Source organism: Gossypium hirsutum, chromosome A11 (genome assembly GCF_007990345.1).
Source record: "Gossypium hirsutum isolate 1008001.06 chromosome A11, Gossypium_hirsutum_v2.1, whole genome shotgun sequence".
NCBI classification, from domain to species: Eukaryota; Viridiplantae; Streptophyta; class Magnoliopsida; order Malvales; family Malvaceae; genus Gossypium; species Gossypium hirsutum.
Window position 1 is genome coordinate 64914332 of NC_053434.1, and position 14795 is coordinate 64929126.

Here is a 14795-nt window from a genome sequence, read left to right on the forward strand (position 1 = left end):
AACTTGTCATGAGCTAGAACATTTTCCCCCTTTTGTTTTTGGTTCTCAAATGAAAAAGCTGAAAGAAATTCCCCTTTATTTCTTTTTTCAATGTTTTATTAAACATATAATATAATATTTATATAATAAAATAAATAATATTTTAAATAATAAATCTTTCACCACCATCCATTACCATTAAGAATGGTATAATTACCATTTAAATCCCTTGACATGACTTAATTATTCTTTTTAGTTAATAGAAATAAATAAAGATCAACTTTTACATCTTTTACGATTTAGTCCTTTTTCTTTAATTAACTATTTAAACTTTAAAATTCTTGGACGAAATTTCAATATACCTATATAATTTCTCCGTAAATATTTTATTTCAGTTTACAGAAATGAGGTCTTGGTACCTCATTTTCCAAAACCACTTGACTCTAGGGACAACCACTGTACTTAACTATTTGTTCAATTTGAAAAAATTATTAAATCAACATTCAATATAATAGTATAATTAATTTATAAATATTAAATAATAATATTTACGAACTCACTCATTGGATTTTTGGTCTTGAAACCACTATTTTTGATGCCACTGAAAAACGGGTTGTTGCAATAAGTGTTAAGAGGGCAATGTCTAGATCCTAGATTAAACAAGGCTTTATTAGTTCTATTGTCTATGACTCAAAATCCTTAGAGGATTTGTCAATTTAGACCGATTAGCTTGTGCACAGCACTTTATAAGATCATTACGAAAACATTAATTAACAGGATGAGACCTCTGATGGTGAAACTTATTTGTCAGAATCAAGCAAGTTTTATTTTGGAGAGATACATAACTGATAATATTGTGGTTGTACAAGAAGCAATTCATTCGATGAAAGGTTTTAGAGGTAATAAGTATGGGATAATGTTGAAAATTGACCAAGAGAAGGTATATGATAAAATTAAATGAGACTTTCTAAAGGATTCCTTTTTAGAAGTCAGATTTCCTTTGTTGCTAATCACTGCAATTTTAAATTGTGTCTTCTTCATTGAGTTTTCAGATTATTTGGAATGGTGCAATGACAAATTCATTTAAACTTATGCGTGGAATAAAGTAGGGGGACCCACTATCGCTTTTTTTTCTTTATATGGAAAGTTCGAGGCATCTAATGGGGATTAAGTTGAACAAGGAACTTGGAAACCACTATTTTTGTCAATGAGGGGCTTGGCTATATCTCATATCATTTTTACAGATGATCTTATTCTGTTCTGTAAGGCTATAAGGGTTCAGGTGGGAGTTGTTAATAATATTTGGGACACATTTTGTTACTACTCGGGTCAAAAGGTGAACAGAAACAAATCGCAAGCCTTTTTCTCTCCTAATATGCCTAGAGTTTTGGTTGAGGCTATTTATACTAATGTGGGGTTTACTTGTGTAGAATATTTGGGCACCTATCTTGGAATGCCACTGTTCCATAATAGAGTTATGGCAAGTATTTTTACTTTCGTAGCGGATAAAGTAAAGAAGAAATTGTCAAGATGGGAAGCAATGAAGCTTTCATTAGTAGGTCGTTTAACATTAGTAATGGCAGTTCTTTTGGCTATTCCTAACCACTTCATAAGTGTAACATCCCAAAATAGGGCCTAGTTAGAACAATGGTTTCGGGACCACAAATTTGACGTTGAAATATTTATTTTATGATTATTATGAGGTCTAGAATATGAGTATGTGCATGTGTTAAAGTTTCATGAAGAAATTTTATAGGTAATGTGTCTAATTGGAAATTAAGGACCAAATTGAATAAAGTGCAAAACTTGGATTCTAAAAGAAATTTGTATGAAATTACTTTAGATTACTAATTAGAAGTCCTTAAAGAGCAATTTTCCTAATTTCTAAATTTTTGGACAAAAACGGGCATTGTGAAAATAAGCCAAAACTCAGCTCATCTTCTCCACCTTGCTGCCGAAATTTGAGAGCTACCATACCTAGGGTTTCTTCATTTTTCAAGCTCAATAGTAAGTGCTTCCAAGCCCCGTTTTTAATGTTCTTCATATTTTTGAAATCCCGATAACTTACTCTCTCCATTTCTACCCATATTTTGAGTTAGGGTTCATGTATGTAAAGTGACCCATGTGTGACATGTTTATTCTTTGATGATTTATGGAGGAATATGAAGTTGGATGTGTGTTAAACATCTTTTCTAGGTGATTTTCAAGAAAAAACCCTAAAAGGACCTTTTTGCAAAAGGTGTAAAATATGTGGTAAAAATGTAAAATAATGGAAAAATGTAGGCTGCCATAAGAAGAAAGAACATTCGGCTAGGCTTGGGTAATGTAGAAAATTCATGTATTTCATCATACGAGCCTAGGGACTAAATCGTAAATAATGTGAAAGGTTAGGGGCAAAATGGTCATTTTATCTAGGGGTTAAATTTAGACTCGAAAAGAATAATGTGAGGTATTAATGATTCATTTTTATTGTTATAGACCCCAAGGAACAAATTTCGGAGGTCGATCAAGGAAAACGCAACGTTTCGGAATAATCGAGACACAAAATCGAAACGGATATCAAGTAAGTTCGAATAACTTTAAGTAAACTATTAATATACCTAGTTACATGTGTTATGAATATATGATAATTAGTTATAATGATGGCATGAAAATCCATAAAGTATGTTAATAATAATGAAATGATAATAAATGTCCTGGTTGAAGTCAAAAAGGAAAATTCGATGGATAAACCATGGCTTACATGGCTTGAGATCCTGCATGCGTTGCAGAAAAGGATTTAGCCCGGACGGGTAATCCGTTGATCTCAAATATAGGAAGGATTTAGCCTAGACAGGTAATCCGTTGATCTCAAATATAGGAAGGATTTAGCCCGGACGGGTATTCCTTGAGTGATCGAGCCTCCCAAAGAATATGTATGCATTGTGGATTTAGCCCAGACGGGTAATCCGATTAGGGTCTGAATTATCCTGGACTGGTAATTCAGATTCGAGCTCATTACGGGTGTTTTTCACTGCAAGGGATTTAGCCTGGACTGGTAATCTCGCCGTATGATGTGAGGTTCGCGGGAATGCATACTTGAGATAATCGCTCTTATGACTTGAGGGTAAATGGATAATCCTTCAAGACTACCGAGAAACTCAACAAGATTAACATGATATATAAAAATGAAAATTTTGAATGATGAGCTCATCTAAGACAAATTACACGGTGCATTTTTATAAGACGAACTTGTTGATTGAGTGCATGTGATAGGGAAACTATTTCATGCTTGTTAGTTTTATTGCCTAATATGGATGCATACTAATTAATCGGTAAGTTTACTTTCCGGTTATTCGGGCTTACTAAGCATGTAAATGCTTACCCCTCTCTTTTTCTTGTCTTATAGAGCTCATGGACTCGCGAAGATTCGGAAACGGTTGGAGAGTCAACACACTATCATCTTGTCTAGCTTTGGTATATAGATACTCTTATTTTGTTTAATGGCATGTATAGGCCTTTTGTTATTTTGTTATATGTGTCATTTGATTAGCCAATATGAAGGCTTATAAAAGTATACATATTCACTTGTACATGGCCATGGAAATTGGCTTATGTTGGTGTAGGTTATGAGCTACCAAATTGTGCATGTTATGTTCCAATGTTCTTGTGATAATTAAATATGGTGTATTACAATTAGTCATACATAGTATGACCAAATCACATGGGGTGGTTAGGCAACAATTTTGGAAATGAGTTAAGATAATGAGCCAATCTTAATTGAGTCACAAGTCATGGAAATCCTTAAGATAAAGGGGACAACCTAGCATGTATAAAAACATATGAGATGAGGTTTACATGCAATGAGGTATATTAAGGTCATTTAAGAGTATAATTAGACCATGTTAAGTGTTATTGAAAACTATAAGTGGATATGGTTATTAGAGGGTGACCTAAGGCTTGGAAAATAGCCTAAGAAGGTCCACACGGGTGGACACACGGGCGTGTGTCTAGGCTGTGTGTGACACACGTACCACCCTATGGGCGTGTGAAATAGCTGTGTGTCCCCTGCACCTAAAAATATTAAGTCAGAATGTATAGTAGTAAACACACGAGTAGAGACACGATCGTGTGGAGGGTACGGCCTAGCACACGGGCGTGTGTCTTGGTCGTGTGCCCCTAAATGCATGCTGACGTCATAAACAAAATGCTCGAGTTTTTGGACACGGGCGACCACACGGGCGTGTCGAGGCTGTGTGAAGGACACGGGCCAGGAACACAGCGTGTGCTTGGCTGTGTGAAAACCCTTGTAGGTTCGAAATAGAACATAAATTCAATTAATTCTACACGAGTAGGGGACACGGGTGTGTCCCAAAGCACACGGGCGTGTGCATTGCCTCTACACTGGCATGCGAGGCCTAACTTAGAAATTTTTTCAAGAACTTTCTCAGGTTCTCGGTTTAGTCTCGGACCTTTCTCAATGTATGTTTTGGGCCCCGTAGGCCCATATTAGGGACACTAAAATGTTGTTTGATTGGGTTTAAATTGGATCGAAATTTTATAATCCGTATTGCTCAAGAATGTTCGAGCACATGTCTGGTAATGCCTCATACTTGATCCCAATCTCGGGTATCGGTAAGGGGTGTTACAATAAGTATGGTTTGCATCCCTGCATCTATTTGTAAGAAAATCAAGCAGATTGCTTAGAATTTTCTTTGGGGTTCTAGTTCGGTCTTTAGAAAACCTTCATTAGTATCTTGGGATGATTGCTGCCATCACCTTGATGTTGGAGGATTCAGATTGAGGAGTTTAGTTAATTAGAACAAAATTTTCCTTTTGAAGTTTGGGTTTCAGCTCCTATAAGAAATGGATACTCTGTGGGTCAAAGAGTTTTGGAATAAATCTAATGTACAGGACTACTACCAAGGTCTATTACTAGAAGCAATTATTCGTCCCTTTGGAGATCCCTAATGAAGGTCTGACTTGACGTAATTGCTAAAGTTTATATCTATTAAGGATGGCCGACTTACGAATTTTTGGAGTGATGTGTGGATTCGGAAAATAGGGCATCTTTGTATGTTCTATAAAGGTGTTGGATAGCTGGATGATACCTACGAGTTTGTGATTTGGCTACGGGAAGTGGAAGTTAGGATTGGTCTTGTCTAAGTTATTTTATACCAGATCACATCGCACGCAAATTGCAGCTGTCTTGCCTCTTTCTCCTAATGTAGGTGAGGATTTTTTATCATGGAAATGGATGAGGAAAGATGATTTTTCCATGGCTGAAACTTATAGGAATATGCATTATTTTGATGATGTGGGCTCTTTTGCTATCTGGAAGATGATTTGGAAAGTAAAGACACCTCAGAGGGTTTGGATTTTTCTATGGCTTTTGTGGCAGAACAAATTATTAACAAATGGAGAACGTGTGAGAAGTCACATGACTAATGACGTTAGTTGCCCCAGATTTAGTAGTGTGTTGAAAACGAGTTTCCATGTGATCTGAGATTGTCCGTTTTCTAGGTTAATGTGGCTATTAATAATTCCAAGGCGAGTTCAGAGTATTTTTTCTCTCTTCTATTTAAAGAGTAGTTTTTTTTTGAAATATTCAGAATATGGGGAATTGTGGTAACGAGAATATGGTTTGGAAATCTTTGTTTTCAATAATTTGTTGGTTGCTTTGGAAAGACCGAAATCTATTTGTTTTTTCTAGCAACAATAGTTGTGTTCAAGCTATTGTAGATACAGGCTATTATTGGGTGAGGAGTTAAGCAGAGCCTATTTTGAGACTATTTCAGCCTATCCTATGCGCACTTTATTGCATTGGTTTCATCCGGAGAAGGGTTGGATAAAACTTAATATAGATGATGCATTTTCAGCTACTAGTCCTTCTGCATCCATTAGAGGTGTATTTAGAGACTCAGATGCAAATTGGTTGTGTGATTTCTCGATGGCTTTTGGTAAGGATTTTGTTTTCAAAGTTGAGTCAAGAGTGGTCTTAAAAGGTCTTATTATGGCCTGGGAGAAGGGCTTTAGATAGATAGAGCTTGAATGTGATAATGCACTACTGGTGGAGGAGATAATAGCAATTTGGTAGAGTTAGTTTGTTGTATCAAATCTTGAGAAAAAATTGGAAAGTAAGGATTCACAATATTCCGAGAATTCATAATAAGGTTGCTGACCATATGGCTAAGTGTACTGTTTCCGGAAGTTTAAGCTTGCAGGTGTACAAAGATCCACCGGATACAATGAATGACTTATTGTTAGTTGATCTAGTTCGGTTGATGCCGAGTTAAATTTTAACTGATTGATATTTTCGCTTTAAGTTGTTCCTTTCCATTGAAAAACTATAATAAAAAAATAAAACATTCACAAATGAATTCATAGCAAAAGTGAAAGTAGTATACAATATCCCGAGTTTATATATTTATAATAAATTAAATACACATAACAATAAATGTAATTATTAATCATTTGGCATAATAACAAATAAAAAATATTATCTTTCTAAATTTAAATAATTTTATTTTATTATTTTATACAGTTTTTTAACTAATTACCGGTTGCCAAATTTTTTAAACCTACGGGTGATAACTATAAAATATTTCCTTTTTTTAGGGCTAATTTGCGGTCAAGTTTCATTTTTTGTGATTGACAAATTACCAATAATTGTTGGTAATTACGGGTAAAATTATTTTTAAATTATATTGCCTAAATTTTAACGCTAATTGTTGGTAACTTTCTTTTTAAAATATATCATTATTTAGGGCTAATTGTGGTAACGTTTTTGTAATTCACTAATTGTTGATAATGTTTAGGTTTTTAAGTTACCGATTATAAATTATTTTTTATAGTTGAATTTTTTATTACTTTATTTTCAACAGTATTATGAATTTCTTTTACCAATTTTTCGATATTAGATTTTTTTATTTTAACTTAATAGAATTTTCATATAATAAAATTATTATAATTACCAAATTTACAAAGAAAGAATCAAATGCAGGGGTTAATATAAATTTCCAGGCGATAGAATACATGTTACGATTTTGTTTTTTAAACTATACCTTCAAATTTTCTCAGTAAATATAAATTTTGTCATTATAATTAATTTAAATGGTAAAAGTTCAAACATACAACCGCAATGTTTAAAACGTACAGAACAGAGAAAAAAAAAAGGGGACAATGGTTTAAAACGCACAAAATTAGCACTAAAACAGTGTTTAAAATGTACAGAAGGAATTTTTTTTTTAAAATGATAATGTGTCACTCTTTATTGGTGACACTTGGCATAAGGTGCACTTATTTATAACTGATCATTTCCACAAATGTCTCAAAACCCAACTATAAGATATAAAGTATTTACTTGACATGTAAAACAATGTAAAATTGTTATCAATGCACTTATCTAGTGGGTGTGCCGGAGTGGTTATCGGGCATGACTAGAAATCATGTGGGCTTTGCCCACGCAGATTCGAATCCTGCCGCTCACGTGTTGGTTTATTTTAATAAGATAATTTTTGCATTCTGTTACTTGTTATCCTTCATGGGCCACTTAATCCTTGGGTTATTCTCACAGTTTCGTGTCATTGCTGTTGCAGGGTTTTTTTTTTTCATTGAAGGGAGGATCAAGATGTGGACCATGGCTCTTTTCGTTCACTAATCTGTTCTAATTTTGCTTAACATGCGGTTCCTATAGATACAATAAATTTGTCCATCACTTTGGGCTGCAATATAATTCCTTGCCGTAACATCATATACATATATATATATATAAGCAATTGGAAAATAGTTATTTTAGAGCTCATTATCTTTAAAAATATATGGATTAAGATGTCATAGATTTTTATGTATATGATTTAGTGTAAAAGAAGGATATGATATTTGAAAGATTACACACAAGCATTTATTTTCAAGACTATAAAGAATGTCACGACATTAAAAATGTAATGTTACAAGGTTAATAATCATATTTATGTACAATTCAAATAAAAATAATAAAGGATGTCTCAACATTGGCATGAAAATGTCACAACATCAAGCAAAAGTTGGGCAACGTTGTTACATGGTAATGGTTAGATAATGACATGGACAAATATTCCAAAACAATATGTTACTTGTTTTTAATTAAAATTGCTAATTGTTCTAAAATTATGTATACTTGACTAAATGATAAATTGTTTATTGTATGTTTGGTCAAGGAAAATGGTGTTGGAAAATATGGATATCATATACATAATAAGGATAATTACATGTTATTATTTAATATCATAATAGGTTAGCCCAAATTAAAAGTGATCTAATTTAGTTAAAATTTTATTGGGCTTTAATTATTAAATAAAGTATGAGTCATGTAAATACTCTAGTAATTGAGTTCTAATCAAATTTTAATTAATGATGGGCTAATTAGATTTTGATTAGAACTAATATGCCAAGGTTATAAATATTAGGGTTATGCCCCCAAATTATACACAAGATATCTTTTCTAATATCCCATCATTAGAAAAGAGAGAGCAGATATTATCTGAATTTCTTGTATGCTAATTTGAAAGATCAAATCCTCAATATCAGGTAAAACTTCAAGAAATTCATGGAATCCAGTACGCTCTCGCATCTAGTTTTGTTCTCGATTTATTCTTGATGATTTGACATAATAGATCCTGGTTTATTAAATTTTATTTCAGATTTATTTTACAAATTCTAACAAATGGACTAGCCATTTTCCCTTTTTTTTAAAAAAAAATTATTATAGGTTCTGATCATATATAATGTACTTCAGCGCACTCAAATTTATGTCCTCCTGCATTAGTAATAATACTCATGCCAATAGAGTTAAAGATTCAGTAGACATACATTCATCATATTTAGTGATAAATAGTAATTCAACAGTTTGGTTATAAGAATAGTTCATTTAATGGAATGGATATTCTTTTGTATTATCTTTCCTCTTGTAATAGAAAAAAAATTATTGTCTAAATGTGTCCATGAAAGTATTTATATGATGAAATAACATTTTATATAATATTAAATATAATTATGTAAAGAATAAAACATATTTTCATAATTTTAATAATAATCTTTTATCACTTATATATAAAGGTCGAGCAAGGCAACGACCAGGTTTCAAAAATTATTCAAATTGATGTTTATTTTTGGGTCGGCCCAACCCAGCCTGTTATCCTGTTTTACTATTCAAATATTAATAAAATAATAAAAATATACTTTTATATTAATTATTTTATCTTTGTCCAACTCGAGTTAGGTTGAGCTAGCCTAGGACATGAAAATCTTTGTCCAAACTCGACCTAAATCTAGTTGAGCCTACTAGATTGAGTGAACCATCTAACCCATGGACATGTCTACTTTTATATATATATATTATAAAATTTATTTTTCATGAAAATGCAATATTATTAATTTTTATATCTATTATTAAATATTAAATATTTCATTATATTTAAAAAATTAAAAAATGAATATTAAATAATTAATTTTAAATCATTATAATTATTATTTCGGTAGTCTTATTTTAATATGATTGTACACACAAATTTCGAGTAATGTATTAACTTGAAAATTTTGAGTCAATTTTTGATTGTTTACTTGAAAAGAGATTATGATCTTTGGATTTTCTACAAAGAAATGCATTTGATTCTTCTCTTTGATTAGGCTTCAACCCAAGGGTTGTCTCGACTTGATCTTGGAAGGATATAATTTGCTTTAAGGGTCTTTGAGACCTGATCTTGAAGGTAAGATGCTTACTTGAGAATTTGATTTGATTGGGATTCAACGGTCTTCAAGACTTGATCTTAAATTAATGATGTCCATTTCAAGGGTTGTCGAGACTTGATCTTGAAAATGAGTTTAAAGCTCTTTTCTTTAGTTGAACTAGATTGAACGGTGGCTTTCTTCATAAACGATTTTTAACTTCCTCTTCTCGATTGAACTAGATTGAAAGGTGACTCTTCTTTAGGATGGGTATGGCGTTCTCTAGAATTTCTTCAAGTTCTTCAATAAATTGAAGTTTTTGCAGAGAATATCTGGACTTCTTGAACTTGTGAATGTCTAGAATGACTAGGGATGACCCCTTTTTATAGTGCCAATCACCTGAATAAAGGAGAGTTCTTATACAGCTTAACCTCTTCATTTGGGTATTAAACAAGAATTTTGAACTCTTTTATTTATTATTTCTCTTATTAATTTAAATAATTAGAGATAAAATAATCCTTACAGAATGATTTCTTTATAAAAGAATTCTAAAAGGATTTAATTTATTTATTAATTAAATTTGATTTAATTAGAGATAAACAATAATGTCGACAAATGATGAACTTTGATTAGTCCAAAATTACTCCCTCTACAATAATTATAAAAATATTTTTAAAAAAATAGATTAATATATTTTAATATAATTTATTATAAAAGTATATTTTTGATGAATATAATTTATTTAATTTTTATAAGATTAGTTTTAAGTAAAATATATTTTTTATTGAAAAAGTAAAATCACCATTTTCAATATATTCCTTACATATTCCACAAATCATTTTACCTAACTAAACAATGTAATACCATTACATGTTTATTCAACTCAACTGATCAAACTATGTAATACATATTACTTCTCTATTCAATTTCCACTACATAGATATTACAATACTGCTCTATTACATTCCAATGAAGCGAACATGTTAAATTATAATGTCAAATGCCTTAGTAAACTTGGTAATAATAGAGAATAGATATAATTAGTATGCCAATAGAAATTGATAACAAATTAAGGATACAACATAAATGTGACTGAATAGATATTTGGGAGAGTTTGAATAGATATTATATGCATATTATGCAACTGAAAGTTGGGTGGATTTACTTATTTATTGGATAGTGTCTGACTCAGATATTCTATGAAGGTTTATTAAGGGTTATAGAACAAATCTTTGTTTAAGAAAGAATAATAGTATTTGTACATTGCTATATTTGGTAGGAACTTTTTTTTTCTCATTAACATAATATTTTATTAATAAGATTAAAAGTATACATCATAAGATGTAAAAGCACCTTGCCACTCCCACTACAGCCTTAGAACCAATCCCAAAAGCTAGGCATAAAAGACACTCTTACTATAACACCTAATAATTAAATGAAATAACAAAAAGATCATTGGTACATGACAAAGTCCATTAACAACCAAAATACAAATCTATTAGTTTTGCTAAGGAGTACCCCTATTCTCATCATAGTTGTTCACTTCTCCCAATTAGTTATATTTAATATTGGCCAGTACACCTCATGGAAGCATCCTCCACACTTATACTCTACAATATTTTTTAGTACTGATAACAAAAGAGCAAATAGGTTTGAAGGACCTTTTATTACTCCTAGCATCATTTCTCCTATAGAACTTTTAACTTTACTATTAAAAGATGCCTCAAAAGATTCGAGGAAACAAGTTGCATCTCCCCCCCCAAACCAATTGAAACTTCAACCCTTGAATACACTCATCAAATTTCTTGGCTTCCAATATGCTAGCAAGATCTTTCACCAAGTTTTGAAATTAAGTCAATCATTTTTCAATCACTTTGGCGAGTTAAAAAAGCTCAAATAAGCTTTTACAACAAATCTGGCACTAACCAAATTTACCTATCGAAAAGCATCCAACAAACAAAGTTTTGATTAAACAGATTGAACACCATTATGTTAGAGTATACCCAAAGACCAATCATGAAATGATTGTAATCACATACTCGTTTTACCTTGTTTGTTAATATAAGACATTGCCATTGTTATTTCAACTTTTTTTTTGTGTACAAATAAACTGATTAATAATAAAGTCCCAAGAATAATATGATTATTCTTAAAAGGTCCTTAGTCAAGTATTATTGTGGGATTTGATAATGATAATGCATTAAGACTAATGTGTAGTTGATTAATGACAAAGTGTTGTCATTGACATAAAGATATCAAAATCGATACACGAGTATGTGTTAGAGAACAACATACTAGACTGACCCGCTATGAGTATGGTTATTGGATTATTATGTAATAGTCACAATATTACTCATAGTGATAACTATGTATATGATCCTCAAACTTAAGATCATCATTGTCCCAACATAGTGATTTGTATATTTTGACACAGTCAAACGTCTACCATAACAGGTTATACTATAAAGACTGATGTTGGGTATGTCGCAATCTATGTAGAGGGATATGGTTGATCAAGATGGGATTTGTCCCTCCTACATAATGGGAGCAATATCTTAGGCCTCTTAATGGGGTGAGATTAGAAATGCATGGCCATGCTTAAATAAGTTGATATGAAATATCACACTTATTTGTTTATAGTAGTCTACTCAGAATATTAAGAAATATGAGATTGGACCATACAAGTGTGACTATTCCATTACTTGTGTCCAATCTAAATATTAAGGATAAAATGATATAATACATGAAAAGATTATCACAGAAAGGTTATGTCGAATCACGACTTCTTGTAACTTGGGTAGCAATGATGCATTGCTAGATGCCACTCATTGCTTGTAATATTAGAAACTTTCTAGTATTACTACTAACGTTACAAGAACCTACAGGGTCACACCCTATAGTTGAAGCGAACATAATCCAAATACATTTGGTATTATATTTAGTTGCCACATGGATTAAATTAATTATTAAATTAATTTTATTTGATAGTTAAATATTAAATACATTATATGTACAAAATTGTTGTACATAAATAGAGAATATAGATAAAATTAATATATGCATTTGATTCATACAAAATATTAATTGTATAAAATTTATCAAAATTATTAATATAAATAGTTGAAGCGAACATAATCCAAATACATTTGGTATTATATTTAGTTGCCACATGGATTAAATTAATTATTAAATTAATTTTATTTGATAGTTAAACATTAAACACATTATGTAATGGCCTAATTTTAAGTGGTGTCGGAAATGGTGATTTGAGATCACTAAATTCAAAAAATAAGATTGAAAAAGATAGTAATTTAATATTTATGAGTCAAGTAAGAATTTAGAAAAATTTGTGAAATGGTGAAATTAGTGAATTAAAAGAATTTATTAAGTCAAACGGTCAAAAACGAGGTATCAAGACCTCAAAATTGAAAATCGAGCTATAAATATTTTTATAAATATTTATGGAGTGTCATTGAGTTAGTATTAAAGTTTCGTTAGAAAATTTTAACGTTTGGATGGCTAATTAATTAAAAAGGACTAAATTGAAAATATCACAAAATTTGTTAAATTGTGAGTAAATAGCTTAAGTATTTAAAAATATGGATTTAAAGAGCAATTAGACCCAAAGGTTAATGGCTGGACGGTTTGGGTATGAAATAAGCAAGAAAACAATGTGAATAAGGGGCAAAATTGGAAATAGCATAAAAGTTAATAGTTAAATAATGATGTAATTGAAAATTCTAGACATTTCTTCATATTTTCTCAGCCAAAACGCCATAGAAGGTCTGGAGAAAGCTGGTTTTTCATATTTTTACATCACGTGAGTTTAATTCTTGCTTTTTCTTGATAATTTTTATGTTTTTATGACTTTTACAATTAGGTCCACTTATAGAATTCATTAATTTTTTATTTTATGGGTGAAATTGGAAGTTATCCTGGATGGATAAGGGAATTTTATGATGAATTATTATGAAAATTAAGTTCTAATTTCATATTAAGGTGTTTTTATTAAGTGATTTTGATAGGAAATGATATTTAGGACCTAATTGTGAAAAAGTTGTGAATTGAAGGTTGCTGTTGAAATTCAGAATATAAAAGGTTTTGAAATAGTTTATAATGATAAAATAAAGTGTTAATTGAGAAAACTTAGTTCAATTGATGGGTGAATTGAGCAGGGACTAAATTGTGAAAACTGTAAATTTTGGGGTAAAAGTTCAATTTCAAAATTTGAACAGCATAAATTGTGAAGTGAAATAGAAATCAAATAAATGCTAATGAGTAGAAATATTTTATATTATAGATCAAGAATCCAAAGAAGAACGAGGAAAAGAAAAAGTTGCGGAATAGTCCCTAAATTTCAATATCTTCTACAAATTAGCCAGGTAAGTTCATATGGTTGAATTTAGATGTTTATTTGTGAATTATTGAAGTATATAATATGTTATTATATACGAATTTGTTGTGGGATTGTGTAGATTTTGTTAATAAAAGAATAAATGTGGAAATGCAAATTAGGAAAAACGCAGGATTGAGTACGTTCGTATTGTGACGTGTGATGAATTGACGGATAAGACCATGGTTGTTCCATGGAAAAGTGTGAAATGTAGGTATGGTATCATCCATACTGAGTTGTAAAATGTAGGTATGGTATTATCCATACTGAGCTGTGAAATGTAGGTATGGTATTATCAAATCCATACTGAGTTAAGAAATGTAGGTATGGCATTTCCCTTACCGAGTTGAAAAAAGTAGGTATGGTATTTCAATGAGGAAAACTATACTGAGTTGTGAATTGTGGCATTGAGCAACGACGTACTCAATTTCGTAAGCCGTTTCCTAATTTGATTATAATAAATAAAAGAGAAGTGATCCAAATGAAAGTGATTGAGTAGTTGTTACTGTTGAGCTCAACTATGTGATTTATTATAACAATGGTTGTGAATCACAGGAAACTTTAGTAAATGTTTTGGTATTGTTTGGAAATATTATGTTTGGTAAGCATTACTTTTAAACCTATGAACTTACTAAGCTTCAATAAGCTTACTTGTGCGTGTTTAATATTTTTATGTAGATTGACTTGAAGTGAAGTGGGTAGATCGGATCAACACAACAAAGCACACTATCCAGATCAA

General features: G+C 31.1%; 1 non-coding gene across 1 annotated transcript; it reads left to right on the forward strand.

The window, feature by feature from the left end:
• Positions 1–7366: 7366 nt before the first annotated feature.
• Positions 7367–7448, forward strand: TRNAS-AGA (transfer RNA serine (anticodon AGA)). Its single transcript has one exon. It is a non-coding gene; the product is annotated as a tRNA-Ser (tRNA).
• The last annotated feature ends 7347 nt before the right edge of the window (positions 7449–14795 follow it).